At 41.8% G+C, this 20,755-nt stretch overlaps 1 long non-coding RNA gene across 1 annotated transcript; it reads right to left on the bottom strand.

Moving 5' to 3' along the window:
• Nucleotides 1-11,346: 11,346 nt before the first annotated feature.
• LOC134480423 (uncharacterized) lies at nucleotides 11,347-16,054 on the bottom strand. Its single transcript, XR_015629763.1, has 2 exons — nucleotides 13,496-16,054; nucleotides 11,347-12,207 (listed from the first exon to the last, which is right to left on the bottom strand). It is a non-coding gene; the product is annotated as an uncharacterized LOC134480423 (long non-coding RNA).
• Between the last annotated feature and the right edge of the window lie 4,701 nt (nucleotides 16,055-20,755).

Here is a 20,755-nt window from a genome sequence, read left to right as displayed (position 1 = left end):
AGACCCAACAAAGAAAGAGAACAAGAGAACTTCAGACCAATTTCCCTTATGAATATCAATGGAAAAAACTCAATAAAATTCTTACAAACCGAATCCAAGAACACATCAAAACAATCATCCACCATGATCAAGTACGCTTCATTTCAGGGACGCAGGGGTGGTTCAATAAATGGAAATCTATCAATGTAATCCACTATATAAACAAACTCAAAGGGAAAAAAACCACATCATCATCTCATTAGATACTGAAAAAGCCTTTGACAAAATACAACACCCATTCATGTTAAAAGATTGGAGAGGTCAGAAATTTAAGGTACACACCAAAATATAATAAAAGCAATTACAGCAAACCAATAGCCAACATCAAACTAAATGGAAAGAAACTCAAAGCAATCCCATTAAAATCAGGGACAAGACAAGGCTGCCCACTTTCTCCCTACCTATTCCTTATAGTACTTGATTTTCTAGCCAGAACAATTGAACAACAACAACAACAAAAAAGTTCAAAGGGATACAAATTGGGAAGGAGGAAGTCATTATATCACTATTTGCAGATGATATGATTGTATACATAAATGACCTCATAAATCATACCGCATGTCTCCTACAGTTGATAAACAATTGTAGCAAAAGTGGCTGGATATAAAGTTAACTCAAACAATTCAGTAGTCTTCCTCTACTCAAAGGATAAAAGGACTAAGAAAGAAATTAGGGAAACAACACCCTTCACAATAGTCACAGATAATATAAAATGTCTTGGTTTGACTCTAACCAAGCAAGTGAATGATCTGTATGACAAGAACTTCAAATCCCTGAAGAAAGAAATTGAAGACGATCTCAGAAGACAGATAAGACCTCCCATGTTTATGGACTGACAGGATTAGTAGAGTAAAAATAGTTAGAAAGAGCAATTCTCAAATTCATTTAGAATAACCAAAAACCTAGAATAGCAAAAACTGTTTTCAACAATAAAAGAACTTCTGGAGAAATCACCATCCCTGACCTCAAGCTGTATTACAGAGCAATAGTGATTTTTTTAAAGGCATAGTATTAGTACAAAAACAGGCAAGAAGTAGATCAACCAGATAGAATTGAAGACCCAGAAATGAACCCATGCACCTATGGTCACCTGATCTTCGACAAAGAAGCTAAAACCATCCAGTGGGGAAAAAGACAGCACCTTCGACAAATGTGCTGGTTCAACTGGAGGTCAGCATGTAGAAGCATGCAAATTGATCCATTCTTACCTCCTTGTACAAGCACAAGACCAAGTGAATCAAGGACCTCCACATAAAACCAGATACACCAAATCTAATAGAAAGTGGGGGAGAGCCTCAAATAATTGAGCACAGGGGAAATTTTCCTAAACAGAACACCAATGACTTATGCTTTAAGAGCAACGATCAACAAATGGGACCTCATAACATTGAAAAGCTTCTGTAAGGCAAAGGACACTGTTATTGGGACAAAACAGCAACCCACAGATTGGGAAAAGATATTTACCAACCCTACATCAGATAGAGGGCAAATATCTAATATATACAAAGAACTCAAGAAGGTAGACCCCAGGGAATCAAATAATCCTATTAAAAAGTGGAGTACAGAGCTAAATAGAGGGTTCTCAACCAAGGAATCTTGAATAGCTGAGGAGCACTTACAGAAATGTTCAACATCCCGAACCATCAGGGAAATGCAAATCAAAACAACCCTGAGATTCCACCTCACACCAGTCAGAATGGCTAAGATCAAAAATGCAGATGACAACAGATGTTGGCGAGGAGGTGGAGCAAGAGGAACACTCCTCCCTTGCTGGTGGGACCACAGGCTGGTAAAACCACTTTGGAAATCAGTCTGGCAGTTTCTGAGAAAATTGGAAATAGTTCTATCTGAGGACCCAGCTATACTTCTCCTGGGCACATACCCAAAAGATGCTCCAACATACAACAAAGACACGTGCTCCACTACGTTCAGAGCAGCCTTATTTATAATAGCCAGAAACTGGAAACAACCCAAATGTCCCTCAACAGAGGAATGGACACAGAAAATGTGGTACATCTACACAATGGAATATTACTCAGCTATCAAAAAGTGACTTTATGAAATTCATAGGCAAATGGATGGAACTGGAAAATATCATCCTGAGTGAGGTAACCCAATCACAGAAAAACACACATGGTATGCACTCACTGATAAGTGGCTATTAGCCCAAAGCTCACAATGCCCATAATACAACCCATAGAGCATATGGAGTGGAGAATGAAGGAAGGACCAGGGTGTGGATGTTCCCTCCTGCACTGAGGAGGGAACAGGACAATTGTGGGAGGTAGAGGGAAAGGGGTACTGGGGAGGGAGAAAAGAGGGGCAGGAAATAAGGGTGGCAGTATCAGGAACTGGAGGAGATGTGAGAGAGGTACAGAGGGTCAGGAAATCAAACAAAAATATGTAGCATGGGGGATGGGGAGCCGGGCATAGCCACCCGAGGGTCCCAGACACCAGGGAAATGTGAGGCTTCCAGGACCCAGTGGGGATGACGTTAGCTGAAATGAGCAAGAGAAGGGGGAGAGAGAACGTGGTGAGACCACCTCCAGTAGACAGGCATGGCCCCTGGTCGGGGAAAGTTTTTAACCCAGAAATGTTCCTGTCCAAAGAAAGAACAGGGACAAAAAAATGGAACAGAGCCTGAAGGAAGGGTCAACCAGTGACTGCCACACCTGGGGATCCATCATGTCTGCAGACAGCAAACCCTACACTGTTGCCATGTTCAAGAGGCGCTTGCTGACGAGAACCGAGTGTGGAGGTTCCTTTGAAGGTCAGGCCAGCAACTGACCAAGGCAGATGTGGATGCTTGGAGCCAACCATTAGACTGAGCTCAGGGAACCTGGTGAGGGAGCTGTTGGAAGGACTGGAGGAGCTGAGAGGGATTATAACCCCATTGCAAGAACAACATAGGCTACACTGACCACCCAGTTCTCCCAGAATCTAGACCACCAACCCAGGAGTGTACCTGTTCCACAGATCCAGATACATATATAGCAGAGGATGGCCTTGCCTGACAGCAATGAGAGGAGAAGCCTTTAGTCCAGGGAGGGCTTGATGCCCCAGCATAGAAGGATGCTGGAGCAGTGGGGTGGGAGAGTGGGGGTGAGGGAACACTCTCATACAGGCTAAAGAGAGGGGGGAGGGTGGGTGTGGGATGGGGAGGTTGGTAGAGGGGGTAACAGGAAAGTGAGATATCATTTGAGGTGTAAACAAATGAAATGATTAATAAAAACTAAAAATGTTTTTAAAAGGATACGGAACTGAAAGGGATACCTATTGGAATCCAGATGAGGACCCTCAACAGTAGACAACGCAGAGATAGCCCAAAGCAATGGAGAATGAAATGAGAGGCTACAAGGCAGATTTAGTCAGAGTCTCAAAAGCAGAGAAGAAATGAAGTGGGTAAAATAAATGGGGGGTCAGGGAAAATAACTAATAAAAGAACAAACAGATAATAATCAGGAAAAGGGAAAAAAGAAGAAAGAAAAAAGAAAACAAACAAAAACTTCATGTCTAGAGTAACCATGAACTGTGCACATCACCAAAGATCACAGCAAAATCCTAAGAACCAGCACTTATGGAAAGCTGCATTAGGGTCAAGACATTTTGTGCAGGAAAGGGCAGCAAATGTAGCTTGCAGGCCTTAGAGTTGCTCTACTGTCTTAGTACAAAAGCATGGGCACTCAAGATGTAATGAATTTCCCTGACTGTATTCTAATAAAACTTTATTTAAAACAAGCAGTGAAGCAAATTTTCCTCATGACTTCCAGCTTGCTAACCTTTAAAGTATCAAATGACCCCCAACTTTTCAACAACAACAAAAAAAGTTTTTCGGAACTTAGATATCCACTTGCTAGGATCGAGTGCTAGGATCAAAAGTGTGCACCACAGCAAAATCAACTTTCCTTGAAACAAAAATCATGAACCAAAAAGACTTGAGCCAAAGATCATGTACATACCTCATCTTCGCTTTCCCTACCTCATAGCCCACCCAACCCAACTATCTCATGTTAGACTGAGAGAACATGATTGGTCCAAATCACAGAACATAAGCCTTAAGGCAAGCCTGCTAAGAAAGGTAGTAGAAAGGTGATGAGGTTTTACCAATAACAAAACTTCTATTCCTCCCAAACCCAACCCCATTAAAGTTTGCCCATATAAAATATGAACAAATCATTTAAACAGATTTCACAGGGGACGAGGGGTGATGTAGAACCGATTTGAACTTTTCCAGCCTTTACCTTCTTCATATCCCAAGATCAGAGAAAGTATTGTGGTCTATAGATACACATGTATGTGGCCTCTCGTTTTCATGGTGATTGTTAACTTCACATCCAACTTGTCAACAGCTAGACCCATTCATGAAGGGCCATTCACTTATGTGAATTCTATAAACTGTGAGACCAGAGGTGAGTCTGTTTTTTAGAATGAGGTTGATCCTATGTTAAGAAGACCAGCAGAGGATGCTTCTGAAGATGTCCTTTCATTGGGGTGCTTGAGACGAAGCAATTACAAATAATGACTTTGGCAAAACTGCTCGGGCTGTGGGGAGCAAACAAAAGTCTGTATTGCAAACTCTAGTGTACCATCAGCAACATGTACAGGCAGAGTTCCCAAGACTTTAACTGACTGTTCCTCATTGTTCCTAATTACTGTCAGTGAGCGTGCCCAAACCACTCCAGGCAAAGCCAATATCCCAGGCAACATGTTGTCTTCCCTCATAATTCATTTTCTGTCCTTCCCGTAACATAATCTATGGCTGTTCTTTTTTGGTGTTCCTTCATAGAAACACTGATTGAATAATGTCATGACCTTTTCCTGTGTTCAATGCTATAAGCAGACTTCCAGAATCAAGCACTCATAAATTTAAACAGTACCTTGCTTTCAAGAGTGCTTAGAAGTAGGTCTTTCTAAGCTATTTCATGGTTGGCTATTGGGAAAGGCACAGCCCACGTCATGCCCTGTCTATTAGAGTAGAGAGCATTGTGAATGAACCCTAGGGAAAAAAAAACCCTTGATTGTTGTAGCACCCAGTGCCTTCAACCGGAAATGGAAAGGGGCTAGTTCCTATTAACCTAGTCCCTGAATGCAGTGGACTCTTTTTCTAATCTTATAAAAATCCATGATTTCCATCTTAAGTTAAGCTTTAGGTGGGTCATTTTCTTAATGGATGATTATGAGCGAGGGAGGGCCCAGTCCACTATGGGTAGCACCACCCCTGCTGGTCAGTGACTCCTGGGCTGGCTGTACAAGAAAGCAGTCTGGGCAAGCTACATGGAGCAATCCAGTAAGCAGCAATCCTCCATTGTCTCTGCTGCAGCTCCTTCCTTGAGTCCCTGATAGACTTCCATCTATCCTTTACTAAGTATCCTTAGTATTATGTGAGGCAGACAGGCAGGCAGACAGACAGACGACAGTAGCATAGCTCATTCTCCCAAGAAACAGACTTACCATGCAAATACTTTGTCCAAAATGGCAGTGTCAGTTTCAGTTTTCCTATCATCCCACTCTGATCCTAAAATTGGACTTTTTTATTTTCTCTTCAATTTCAGGAGGACTAACTCTTTTTTATTCCTCCTAAAAAGCACTGCTGGTTGTGTCTTTTGCCTGCATTCTTATGGGGGAAAATGTATGTTTTTTTTTTAATATAGAGTTAATGGTAAGAGAATGAACGGCTCCTTGTCAGCAGACCTTCATTTGACCTTGAAGTGACAGCGTCTCTTGTTATGAAGATTCCAAGATGATAGCACAGCAGATGCTGCCAAATGAAAAAATTTGCTGCAATGAGCTTTTTATGAAATATTGAGGCTAAGCAGAGAAACCATTCCTCTGACAAAAATATTCTCAGCCACTCCCTGCGTTAAACCACAGTGTGGAGGCTGCTGGCTCGAGCTTGCAGTGCCAGCAACGACACCCTGAATGTACTTAGCTGGAAAACATCCAAATTCCAGAAATGACCTTTTCATTGCAGATCATATGAGACCCTCTCCCTTCCCTTAGGTCTAGAAATCACTAAAAAGGCACTGAGGATGCATTGTGTGTTTTCTCCTGCCTTGTGGTCCCGCTCATCCATCTCATGGAAACCCTCAGACCAACATCCCAACAAGAAAACAGGGTTTTATTCAGTTAACCCTTCCTATCCTCTCCTCTGTCAAGTGCTAAGTGGGATCAAACTAGCTTGAGTTTAGAGAAAGAGGACAGAGTCCTGAGGAGCGAGGCTACAAGAGTGGCTCGCTCTCTCATTCTGTCACCTAGCTGACACACTACGTGTCATGTGGTATTTGAACAGCCAGAAGGAGCTGAGATCTTGTTCACTATTCTGCCAAGGGACTCTGAGGGCCAGCAACCTTCCACAGGGGCAAGTCTGAAGGAATAAACTGTATCCAGAATGCAAGGGTGGCAGCAGACTCTGGGATGCTGGAAGGAGGCATGTGGTTCCAACAGAGGTCAGGAGCACTGCCTGGCCACACCATGGCAACCTTTTGTTTCGCTGACTGCAATAGCCCACTGTTCTATTCCTGGCATGATGCTCAGTACTGGCTGGGATTCATTTCTCTCCATTCAGCTTGGATTGTAGACACATAATAAAATGCAGGGTGACAAGATTTCCTAAGGCTTTCAGGTGCATACAGCCTGTCAGGCTATGGGTTGCTACATTCCTGTGTCCAAATGTTAAATGAAGGCACCTACTGCTTCCAGACTCTAGTTGGAAACCAAACAGACACTGTCTAGTGTTCCTCATTTAGGGGACAATTAAGGATCCTTTGATTCATTTATATAACCAAATACTTCTAGAGTAGCAATTCCATCCAGGCACTGCGCTCGGCTTAGGTTGATACAAATATAGAGAAGACATAGCTGGGAGGCTTGCAGAAATACACATGCAACGTAATATGCTCAGTGCAAGATTAAACTAGATTCACAATCCTTAGAGTGAGAGCATTTAACCTGTCAGAAAGAACTGAAAAGGAACTGCTGCCTAGAGAAGGGGAGAGAGATAACGACAGGACATTCCAAGGGAAGACTGTAAGCAAAGGTAAAATACCATGAAAGAAGAACACTGAGATACCAGAGTGAGGGGAGACACAGAATATATTCACCTCTCTCTCTCTCTCTCTCTCTCTCTCTCCCTCTCTCTCTCATGTGTGTGTGTGTGTGTGTGTGTGAGAGAGAGAGAGAGAGAGAGAGAGAGAGAAACAGAGACAGAGAGTCAGAGAGACAGAGAGAAGCAGAGAGAGAGAGAGACAGAGAGACAGAGACAGAGGCAAAGACAGAAATACAGGGAGACAGAAAGACAGACCACTCTGAGTGTATGGTGCTTGGTAAGAGTGCCAGCCTGCTACTAAGGAGCCATGTAGAGGAGGACAGGGCCAGCTCTGTGCCTTGCACTAAGGAACTCCATGCTGCAGATAAAGAGGAGTCACAAGAAGTCAGAACTCACTATAATGAGCCATCGAAGACGGAGCAAGACAGATATAGTCAATTTCCTATAGCACACTGTGCGACCCCTCTCAGTCACAACCTGGCCATTGCCAGAGAGAAAGTCTTCCTGGGTTCTTGGTTCTCTCTTGCAACTCATAGGTGTCCCACCGCAGCTGCAACTCAGCTTTCCTCTGGTGAAGATCAATCTTCTTCTATTAGTGCAGAAAGCAAGAGAGAGAACTGTTACCTGGATATGGTCCTGAACCTTTTCAGCTCCCATCTCACTTCTCAGTTGGAGAGAGAGCTGAGAAGATGGGGATCTACACACTGCCACTTTCTCAGACCCTTTTATGGCATCTCAACATTGCTTCTGGGAAGCAGTGCGAGGGGGTGGTGGCTGAAACGGGCAGCCTGTGTGTTCCCACTCCTGGCAAAGTTTCTCCAGGCATCCTAATTACCACTTACTTTTTAGCTTCTCCACCAGAATATAAACTTCTTGCAGAGCTGTGATGGTTGTCCCAATGACCTCAGTCCTTAAACCTACCTAGGGACGTGCCGTTATCCAGTTTCTATTGGCTGAATACATGAACAGTCATTGTCTCCAATTGCAGAAGTGAATGATAGTTGAGGATTCAGTATGCTGCAGGCATGCTGAGAGCTATAACTGAGACAGTCCTGATCTACAGGCTATGCCTGTGACTGCAAGGGCTTTAAGACAATATACTTGTTTTCCAGGAGCGTTGTGCTCTCAGGCAAGTGACTCTGAGGAAAGAGAACTTAAAACCAGCAACTTTAATCAAGACAACAGAAAACTCTGTATAGCGGCTGCAAGTGAGATCACAGAAATGCTTGCCCTGTCACAAGAGTCAGAACTCACTTGAAAGGTGCCATGGATGGTGACCTCAGCTGACATGGGTTGGGCCAATGTTGAACAAAATGCTAGGAACAGTTTCATTCCTCCCTTCTTTCTCCTAATGTCACTCCATCATAGCTTTTGCCAAGGTGCCCAGAGCACTGGAAATTCTTCATTGCAAAACAGAACTTCTATCAATGTCAGAAGTCTCAGGTCAGGTCAGGTTAGCATGCCTGAGAGCCAGCATCTGGGCAGGTACATAGAGGACTGTCTCAGGTGTGGACAGTCAGGCCCTGTGTAGTTCAAAGGGTCTAGTAAACTTTTGGTATAAATTAAACAATAATTGGTTTCACTCCAAATCTAAAATAGGGCAGGTGACCTCTGGCATAGCAAAGTGAGATGAGATGATTTTCTGACTGACACCTGGTGAAAGTGGAAAACCACCTTGAAAAACAACCATGAAACATCGATGGGAGCTGGGGGCTGTCTTCAAGCCCAGCAGCCAGTTATGGGAACAAAAGCAGGTGAGTTCAAGACCAGCCTGGTCTACATAGCAATTTCTAAGCCAACCATGGCTACACAAAGAAACCCTGCTTAAAAAATAGATAGATAGATGATAGATAGATAGATAGATAGATAGATAGATAGATAGATAGATAGATCGACAGATAGAGATTTAAAAGCCTATGGAAATTATCTTATCCTTGGGCATATTTAGTATCTCAAAGGATCTGATAGAATAACTATTAATACATACTATATGGGAATTGGCCTACAGGCTGTCGTATCAGAAGTCCAACAATGGCTGTCTCCCAGTGGAAAGACCAAGAATCCAGTAGTTGTTCAGTCTACTGAACTGGATGTTGCTGGTCTGGTGTTGAAGTCCCAAGATTTAAAAGTTAAAGAAATCTATTGGAAATTTAGAAGACTTTAAATGTTAAGGAAATGTTGTTAGGGCAAAATCAAAAGTGTTAAAGGCTACATTTGATTAAAAAAAAAAAAGAAAAAAGTCTTATCCCCACTCCAGTGGTAGGCAGGAGCCTGCATGAGCCACCAGCTCAGGGACTTGCTTTTCAGGGTTTCCAAGAGCCAACTGAGAATGCAATTTGTATTTAAAACATAGATGATTTAAACTCCTATTACATAGATTAAAACAAGGCAATAAAAACGTAGACCCATTACTTCTTTATGCTTTATCACATGTCACTGATGTTTATCGTGTCTGTCGTTATGATGAGAATACCTAACGGTGGACTGGTGGCCCTCTCTCCTCAGGCCGGACTGGTGACCCTCTCTCCTCAGGCCCAGTGACATCACACATTGATGGCTGGAAGTCATCCAGGGTGGAAATATTGACACATTTGCAATCAGAGAGGACTGGGAAATAAGCTTGACTTGCTATTTAGACCTGCAGTGTCCTTCTGGTATATTATTCTTCTCATGGCTGTGACCAAAAAAAAAAAAAAATACTTGATAAAAGCAACGTAAGGAGGGAAGGATTGACTCTGCCTCCCAGCTTGAGGGCACAGTCCATCATGGAGGCTACATCCGCCGGGGCCGGAGTATAAAGCAGCTGGACACAGTGCATGGGCAGTCAAGATGCAGAGAGATATGGACTCTAGGGTTCAGCTTTCTTTCTCCTTTCTATTCTAGGACAGTGAGATGAAATGTCCCTGTATTCAGAAAGGGTTTTCCCTCCTCAGCTAAACCTTTCTGGAAATATCCTCACAGACAAACCCAGAGAAGTGTTTCCATGGTGATTAAAGATTACCAGTTACATTGAGTGTTTTCAAACCATTACATCATCGGCGAGGGTGCTACTCAAATGACTGAGAAGTGAATGGCGTTCTACGATATACCTTTGCTTTATTTACTGATTAGAAATAGCAATGAATCCGTTACAGCGGCTGATTAACTATAGTCATAGTTTGACTGGCAGTACAAATGTTTGGCAAAAATAAAAAACAATAAAAGTATTACAACTGTGGAATTTATAATTATACTCAAAGTCGGGAATATTTAATCACTTGTGGTATACTGCATAGTTTTTTAATTAGTTAAAATCGATATATACTGTAAGTACGAATTCTCCATATCTTATTTTCAGAAAATTGGTTGTTAAATATTTCTAACATCCTTTCATTTAGTTCTCACCCCTCACCTATATGATATCTCATAAGTTGAATCACTTTAAAACATGGTTTTGCAAGAGACTTCCGGATGAGAGTCTTTATGATTGATGTCTGTCTCAACCCTCACAGAACTTCATAAAGAGAGTAAATATTTAGAGTGGTGCATGTTCTCCTCTGCTGAACCTAATTAAATTGACCTAAGCAATATGTCGATGGGTGTGCATATGTGAGCAGGCCTTTCGGTGTAGCTCCATAGAGGAACAGATGCCTTCCTATGGTAAACCATAACAGTTATGGAAATAAGCCAAGAGCATACTGTTTCCTTATTCATCATACTTTTGCACCCTGTAGTTGAGGTATGTGCCACACTACATATTGGCATTATAAGCACAGTCAGGTCAAGGTTCAAATCAACACGTAACTGGCTCAGCATTTATGTAACTCCAGCAGCAGGGCATCATGGGACACAGAACAGAATTTGCTCACTAGTAAAAGCAAGAGAACGGAACAATACACCTCACAGAGCTTCCAATGCCTGTGGTACTCAAAGCTCACGCATCACTCAACTTAAATATAGAAATATTTAATATTAAATATAGAAACTGTGTCAGTGTGTCACACACTTTTATTTTATCTGGTAAGAGAAGAACATTTGCTGTACATGTGGTGGGGCATGCCTTGGATTTCAGCACGCAGGAGGTAGAAGCAAGAAGATCTCTGTGAGTTTGAGACCAGCCTGGTCTACAGAGTGAGCTCCAAGATGGTCAGGAGTAGAGAGAGAAACCCTGTCTCAACATGAGAGAGGGAGGGAGGGAGGGAGGGAGAGAGGGAGGGAGGGAGGGAGGGAGGGAGGGAGGGAGAGCTTTTAAATTTTATTTTTGAATAAAGTGACATGAAACATAGCCATTCTATCTTTTAATATTTTCAAACAAAACTAATATTTTCCTACAGATGCTTCTTGCTAACACACCAGGTGTGTGCTGTGAAGCCACATTTTTGGTGACCCACATCGTGTTGGCAATCTCAAGACAACTGTTCTGCAGACTCTGACAGATACCCTGACACATACAGCTTCCTTCCCTCCTTGGGAAGACCTTGCTGGCCACGGATCTCCCACGCACCTGTGCACTTGACTGTCGTAACTGTGGATGGGGCAGTTCAGCCCAGTGGTGTGACAGGGTAGCTTGCCCAATTCCTTGGAATTTTCCAGCTTGGTTTTCTGAAAATGAGCCCCTTTCCTGGAAAGCATTGTGTGTCTGTGGTTTATTTTCTCCACCATTTTGTCAAAACCTGTGCACGCTAGACTTCTGGGCACCAAGAACACAGTATCTTTCCAGGATTTTTGTGTCTGCCCAATGTGTTTTGGGGATGGAGTTGGCTGTGGAATATCTCTTCATCTGTGTATCCATGATGTCTACCAGCTGATTGTTTTATTTAAACAACCCAAATAGTTTGGGCAGATCTCCTCCTCCTCGCCTCGGCTGACTGGAAACCAGTTCAGTGAGGGCTTCGTGAACTGCAAGTCTGAGGGTGATGGAACTGATTAGTTTCCACACGGTCACTCAAGTCCAGGTAAAATTGGGCTATGTGTTACAAGACCACCGTTAACAGTGCGACAAGGTCAAAGAGTACTGGTTTCCGGGTCAGTTCTGCTTCGTGTGCTCTTCACAGGCTTTAAAGGAACTGACTGCTCACTTTCCCTTGTAGCTGTTGATCATCAAAATGTGGTCTCCCAGCACAAGTCTTTGACCCCCACACATTCTGGAAATAGAGACAGGCAGATTAATGTGAGTTCAAAGCTAGCAAGGGCTGTATAGTGAGGCCTTGTGTGTGTGTGTGTGTGTGTGTGTGTGTGTGTGTGTGTGTGTGTGTGTGTGAGAGAGAGAGAGAGAGAGAGAGAGAGAGAGAGAGAGAGAGAGAGAGGTGTAGTTAAGAAGGCTACCAATTTGATCCACTCACTATGGGCACCCAAATCTGACTTCACTCAGACTTACAATTGGTATGGTATCCATTGCTACCCAGGAATTAATTTTTAATTTAGACCTTTAAAAAATAACAAAAAAAATCTTTAGAAACAAAAGTAAACTTGAGAAACAAGGAAATGGTGATGATGGTGATGGTGGTGAAAATAAAGATGATGATGATGATGGTGGTGGTGGTGGAGGGGGTGGTGGTGGTGGTGATGGCAACAGTGATGACTATGATGATGATGTCTGTAATGGCTGATTTCGTGAATCAACATGACTGGATCCTAAGGTACCCAGATATTTGATTAAACATAAACTGGGGTGTTTCTTTCAGGGAGAGGGTTTTTTTTTATGGTTTAGATAAACAGATATCATAAAGTACACGAGTCTCCATATTCTGAGTATGCACCGCCATCCAGCTGAAGGTCTACTACGCAAATGTACACAGCTGCTCAGGGTGAGAGAGAGAGAGAGAGCATTCTTTCCTGGTCACCCTTGAAGGGACACATCCACTCATGTTGGCTCCACGGCAGACTCTAGCCTTCAAACACAAACTTTCTACTATCCATTCTCCATAAAGCCTCGTGCTGACTCCTTTGCAATAGATAAATGTCAAATTACTCATTACAAATGTGTTTTGGCAGCCTCTCAATTCCTGTTTCTGGAATCACGGACTGATAGCCACACTATACTGAGTCCCAAACACTGGGATATGATTAAGTCACTTCTGTTACCTTCCCTCATAGTGACAACACCCGTATCAGTTAGGTTTCTTGTGTATAATACCTACCCTGTGCATGAAGAAACTGATTCAAGTCACAGTACATTGTTGGGGTCATTGAACTAATTCCCTAATAAGGACCTATAGGTAAATGCAACATACTCTATATTGTTTTGCTGTATTTATAACCCCCCCCCTTTTTTTTACTGTAGAGGAAATTGTTAGTGTGGGAAGATATCCACATTCCTCTCCATTACCCAACCCTCCTCGCAGGTGAGCAGGTGACCATTGCCATCCAGTGAATCTGAATATTTGTCATGTGACCTTACAAACCCAGGCAATTAACAGCCAGTGTACCCACCTCCTTCATATCCTGGAGGAGACTTGTTCCAGCTGGCAGCTACAGGAGGCAAGAAGTCAACTGCTGAGTCACTGTTTGGATGGGAGCGGCACCGTAATGGCATCCAGGGCACATAAAGGGACACTTTTTTTTTTTTTTGAGTTGTAGTACTGGAGGTCATATCCAGGTCTTTGAGTACAACAGACACAAATTCTACTACTGTGCTATATTCCCAACTCCAACATAACAAAAAAATTAAATTAACAAGTCCTCCTCCGTATTTAGAGGTCGTTCCTATCATATTTGGCAGAGCTGTGAAGATCCAGTGCATACTTAAATGAAATCACGGAGATGAGCAATGCAGATGTATTTCCTAGTGAGGCTTCCTAATCCCCATTATGATGTCATTACAATTAGAGCTTGGGCAAGAGAAGTCACCTACCCATTCTGTGCTTAACATGTGTAAAATGGGAAGCAGAAATAGACAAAAATACTTAGGATGACTGTGATGATTTGAATATGCGTGGCCTAGGGAGTGGCATATTAGGAGGGGTGGCCTTGTTGGAGTGTGTGTGGCCATTTTGGAGTAGATGTGTCACTGTGGGCATAGGCTTTAAGACCCTCATCCTAACTCCCTAGCTTTCGCCTAGCAGCCTCCAGATGAAGATGTAGAACTCTCGGCAACTCCATGCCTGCCTGGATGCTGCCATGTCCAACCGTGATGATAATGGACTGAACCTCTGAACCCATAAGCCAGCCCCTATTAAATGTTGTCCTTATAAGTGTAGCCTTGGGGGCTGGAGAGATGGCTCAGCGGTTAAGAGCACTGACTGCTCTTCCAGAGGTCCTGAGTTCAATTCCCAGCACCCACATGGTGGCTCACAACCATTTGTAATGGGATCCGATGCCCTCTTCTGGTGTGTCTGAAGATAGCAACAGTACATCATATAAATAAAATAAATGTTTAAAAAAGAAAGAGTAGCCTTGGTCATGGTACCTCACAGCAGTAAAACCCTAAGACAATGACCAAGTGAGTGTGTTCATCTAAAAATAAATACTGTCATATTACATAGTAAATAAAGTGTTAAGTACACATATAAAAATATTTTCAAAGGAAAAAATCTATCGTTTACCCAAATTTGTTAAATAAACAAGCATTTTAAATGAGTCTAAACAATCAACAAAAATTAAATTCCAAGGACAAGAAGATAAATTGCAACGTGGTTCTGTTTTATAGAGTTCACAAAACAATTCCTATTGTAGGAACTTGACGTGTTAATTTGATTAATGTTAAAATTCAACAGGTAAAAACTAAAAAAAAACAAACAAACATTTTTTATGAAATTCACAATGCTGTATTTGTGGGAACTATTTCATTCCAGATGCCTTGTAAAAGGTAATTTGTGTGGTTTTGTTAAGGCTAATCTTGGCTACGCCACTGATATGACAGAAACGGCATTGGTCTCCCAATTTACTCCAGTTTCAGTGTCTTCTGACTCCAATTGTTCTCTGAGCTGCCCCCTTGAGCACAGTCCAGATAAAATAACTCAACTATTTGAAAATAACCATTTTCCAGAGACTAGTTTGTAGATTCGAACGCCTGTCTGAAACTAGCTACGGCTAAAATCCCGTTTCTCCCCTGGGAAGAAACATACTGCACTATCGCATGGCTAACTGGAGTGGACACCTAAAACGAGGGCCTAGATCCTGCCCCTTGTTGCCTGTGTAACACCGGGTGAGAAACCTCCATTTCTCTTTCCCCATCAATTTCATGGAAGCTTCATTGAACAAGGTTGCAGACTGATGACATTGTCACCTCGAAGGCAAACTGTGATTTACACTCAGTACATCCAAGGTAAGTAAATGCCTCACAGACTTTAGGGGAAGGGATCCCCTTGGGCTGATGTTGTTAAACATGTACTCTCTGGGCACCATCCCCTGGTCATTGGATTTTATTATTATTTTTACCATGCACCACAAGTGATCTTATGTAAACGATCCATATACTGGAAAAATACTGATGCCAATCATTATAAAGTACAGAAGGCTGGGTCCTAACGAACACAAAAATTTCTTTCTTAGCTCAACCAAAATAAATAAATAAATCAAATTAAAAAAATATATTTCCTCATTCTTTACAATATCTACTTTATTATCTTTATAATAATTTTAAAAGTAGAAATTGTTATCAGACTACATACAAAGGAGAAAAGACTCAGAAACATTTATCAAAAGACCCAGAAAATTTCACAGGTTTTTACTTCACCTTAGGCTATGGGAAAATGAAAGTATATAGCCCCATTCTGAATTGTAAAACAAAATTTCAAATCTCTGGGATGATTTGGAGTGGAATTTGAGACTGTTTAAGTGTCAGTATAAATCCCTGTATTTTTCATGTTTTTATGATTGACTTTTAGAAAGAGCAAGAGTTGGCCAGAAGCCAAAGACTTTGTAGAAGGTTTTAGGCTATAGAAGTGGCTGTTATGGATCCTGATGAGTTTCAACTTACAAATCAATACTTGCCCATTATCGGTCGCCACTAGATATGCCTATAGGCAAATCACTAAAAGCACCATCCCCACCGTTTCTATTCTTCTCAAGATGCTAAAGAAGAGAGGAATGATGGCCACAGCTGTGCACAAGACAATGCTCTCTGTCAGAGATTTAGAGGAGATCCGGGTGACGATTTTACAAATCATCTTCTTTACTAGAAATTCTGAATCGAGCTCAATTCCATGCCAACAGTCAGGAATGGAAACAAGCGAATAAATGTGTGTGTTTTTAAAATATCTAGGAAAATCCCCTTGGAAAATATAAAAGCAAACAGTCTAAAAACCTGGTGCTCGGTCAAAGATTAGTGTGTGAGGTGTGCCCACGTGCATGTGTGCACATACACACAAATGTTGCAATTAGTAATAAATGAGGCCAGATCATGCTCACACATATACACACATACGAGTGTGCTGTAAAATAGTAATAAGTAGGGGTTGGGGATTTAGCTCAGTGGTAGAGCACTTGCCTAGGAAGCGCAAGGCCCTGGGTTCGGTCCCCAGCTCCGAAAAAAAGAACCAAAAAAAAAATTAGTAATAAGTGGCACAGGATTATATCATTTTCTGGCAAAAATGGAAGCCTTCTCCAAAAAGAAAAGGTCAATTTGTATTACCTTAATACTGCAATTAAGACCTATAACTCCAAAACTCAGAGGTGCACAAGGACATAGGAAAATCATACAAAAATATGAAAACAACAAAACCAAGAGGGTCTCAGTCCCAGCGACTCTTCCACTTGAGGCAAGCATCCTCAGTTGCACTGGTTCCTTCGAGCCTGCTTAAAGCTGAGTGACTATGCTGTGTTAGTAGAACAACTTTCAGGGAATTAGGCAACAGAGAACATGGAAAAATGCTCTAAATACAGAAGAGAATATACTATACACCGTGCTACATCCCACCAGTCACATATCTTTAAAAAAAAAAAAAGTCAAGCTAGAACAGATGTGTAGAAGAGACTGAAGGAAATTTTCTTTGCGCTAATCTGAGCTGACAGCCGTGATTAGGGCTGATTCTGTAATACTGCTGTCATCGCTTCTAAAAAACAGCTTTTCAAATGTGGAAATGGGAATTAAAAAATATGAGAGGGAAACCGCAGAGATATGAATTTGGCTGTTATCGGTGCTGAAGTCCATCACCTTTTAAACTCTCAATCAATGTTTTCCCATTATCAAGTCTGCCCCTGGGCATTTTGTACGGAAGACCTGAAAACACCACTACTGTAGTGGCTGTTCCTTTTCACTGTATTGGTGGCATTTTTTAAGGAACTCATTGGAATTCTGAAATCCCTGTAGTGCAGATAAACTTTGGATTAACATATTTTAACATGTAAATGTTCTGGTGGCTCAAGGTGCAGTAGAAAATAAGGATAAACAAATAGAGTAGGCTTTGCAGTCAAGATGGTCCAGACTTACTCTCCTCTCTTTGTGACCTTGGATGAGCTACTTAATTTCTTTAAACCTTTATTTCCTCCTCTCAGAAGGAGCAGGGACAGTGACAGCATCTACCAAATTCAAACATGTTGAAGATCCAATGTTACACATGCGTGCATATCTCTACAGATGTGTATACAACATGCATGCACACACACACACACTCTCACACATACACACACTCACACACACACATTCACACACACACTCACACACACACATATACACATACTCACACACAATACACACACATTCACACACACGCACACACACCCCCATATTCACACACACATGCAGACACACACACACTCACACACATTCACACACACTCACACACTCACACACACACTCACACACACTCACACACACACATTCACACCCATACATTCACACACACACCCATATTCACACACACATGGAGACACACACATACTCACACACACACTCACACACACATTCACACACACACGCACACACACACCCATATTCACACACACATGCAGACACACACACTCACACACACATACACATTCACACACACTCACACACACATTCACACACACTCACACACACGCACACACACCCATATTCACACACACATGCAGACACACACACACATACACATTCACACACACTCACACACACACATTCACACACACACTCACACACACATTCACACACACTCACACACTCACACACAATAAATACACATTCACACACACACCCATATTCACACACACCCATATTCACACAAACACACATGCAGACACACACACACACAGGGCTTAAAACCACACCACAGCTAATACACACACTCTTTAAGTATTCTTTATTATATTTATAGAATGTAATAGTATTACATTCTATTATTGCTGTAAGTTATTATTAATTCCCTTGCGAAGTCACTGTCAAGGTGTACATATAAAATTTCCTACATAGGTATGTGAGTTAAAAACGTGGCTCTCCCACAGATGGTTCTGTTACCAAGTTTCTAGAAACAAGGTGGGGACCAGCTGGAGAAGGGTCTCTCATGGAATAGACCTTGATGGGTGGATCTCAGCCTGAGGTCTGTTGTCCCTGCTTTCTATCCCCTGCCTTAGTCCACCTCACATCCTTGCTATACACCTTTTCCTGCTGACATGACTATCCTGCTTCAAAAGAATGGATCCCTTAAACCCTGAGTCAAAGTACACCTTCCTTTCTTGGGTTGTTTTTTGTCAGTGATGAGGAAAGTCATTAATACATCCACTTAAAACCTAGCCTCTAGCTCAGACTAGAGAGGGCACTGCTTAGTTCAAGATTGCTGTCTGCAAGGCAGCTTCATAAGAAAATACATTATATCTCCTAAATATACTTCATGCCATTTCACTGAGCATTTACAGTTTTATTTACTGGATGGACTGTCTGTTTGGTTTGGGGTATACGGGAATATGGCACGATCCATTTCAAAGCCATTTCATCACACTAAGTTCCCAGTACAGAAGAACATCAGATTCTCAGTGGGTGTGTTAATTATTTTTGAGACACATTGTGCTTTTTCAGGATTATAGGGTATGATAGGGCTCTTTGCTGCATTCTTTGATGAGGCTAAGTTTTTGTGTCTCTGTGTTGATTTGTTAGTTAATAAAGATGAGTAAGAGTGTGTGTGTGTGTGTAAGAGTACAGGTATGTGTGTAAAACTGTATTGTATGTGCGAGAATATGTAAGTATAAAGGTGTGTGCATGTCTAAGAGTGTGTTAGAGTGTGTATGCGTGTAAGAGTGTGTAAGTGTGTATGTATATAAGAGTATTGCAAGAGCACGTAAGTATAAAATTGTGTGTCTAAGAAAGTGTGTGTAAGAGTGTGCATGTGTGTAAGAGTGTGTAAGTATGTATGTATGTAAAAGTATGTGCAAGAGTATGTAAGTATAAATATGTGTATGTGTCTAAGAGAGTTGTAAGAGTGTGCATGTGTGTAAGAATATGTATATGTATAAGTGTAAAAGTGCGTGTGTAAAAATGTGTGAAAATTCTATGTGTGTAGCACTGTGTAAGAGTGTGTGTAACTGTGTATGTAAGACTGTGTGTAGGTGTGTGTAAATGTATGTATGTGTGTGCATACTCATGTATATTTTGCATGTTCCTAGGGTGGGAAGGCAATTACATTCTTACTAAAAGATAAATTCTTTTTATCATTAGTAGGTTGCTTGTGTTTTTCCACTAACAAAAATAATTTGTATCAGAAGTAATGTCTTCGATCCTTCCTACTCCCACTTCCTCAAAAGAATTCTAATCCCCCTTTCACTTATCAAACTGTGATTTGTTTCAACATGTAACAGGATTCAGATTGAGGGTCACAGTATCCCTTTTCAAACATTTCAACTTATCTTTATCTGGACAGAATGTATTTTTCAGGTATCAGCATTTCTAATTATATGAGCTCTATCTTACATAAATATAGAGCGTTTATTTCCTCTAAATCCACAGGGAAAGGACTGTATGTGAGATTCATGAGAACAGTGAACTCTGTGAACTCATATTACTTCTACGTTTCTCAGAACCACAGGTAAATTTTCCAAACAAATCTTTTGAAGCAAACAGGCCTCGGTTCCGCACTGAGCCTCGTGTCGAGAAGACTATAATCCTAACCCTGGCTTTTTATTGGCCCTGTCTTTGCAGATATCTCAAAAACGTGTTCATTTTAGTTGATTAACATAAAGGCAGCTGAAATGCTCAGGATAATAGAATAATAAGGGGCTGACAGCTTTTTTCCTGCTAGATAAACATGCCTCACAGAAGGCTTAACTGCCACATACCTACAGCGTCAGCTGTTGGAGGGAGTTTTGATAACAGCGTGAATGTCAAAACTCAGCTGCCAACACTGAGCTGTCAGCTTTCAAAATTCTGTGAAGAGCACTCATCCCATAGGGCATAAATTCCAAGGAGTAACAGATCTGCCCTGCAAAATTGACAGCTTATCCTGGGTTCTGGAAAGCCTTGCTTTCTTTGCAGACCCTGGAAATGTGCGCGCAGCTCTGAGACGTGAAGGCGGGACGAGAGGACCAGCTCTCAGAAAGAAGCGCACAGAGCATGTGGGTCCTTGATGTGTGAGGGTCTCCGAGGCCTGTAGAAAATGAAGTGGACCTCTGCTACACTGCTGACCAAACCAGGCATCCAGCACTTACAGTGTTCCAGCCATGAGTCTCCTAGAAGAAAAGCAGAACACGATATCCCAAGAGTTGCAAATTTTGCTATGGGTTACCGTCCTAAGTAGAAGCGACTTCTCGGATTAGGGCAATAATTTACCAACAAGTATTACAACA

Source organism: Rattus norvegicus, chromosome 9 (genome assembly GCF_021556685.1).
Source record: "Rattus norvegicus strain SHRSP/BbbUtx chromosome 9, alternate assembly SHRSP_T2T, whole genome shotgun sequence".
NCBI lineage: Eukaryota > Metazoa > Chordata > Mammalia > Rodentia > Muridae > Rattus > Rattus norvegicus.
The sequence above is the reverse complement of the archived record's forward strand: the minus strand, read 5'-3'. Positions and strand labels throughout refer to the sequence as shown.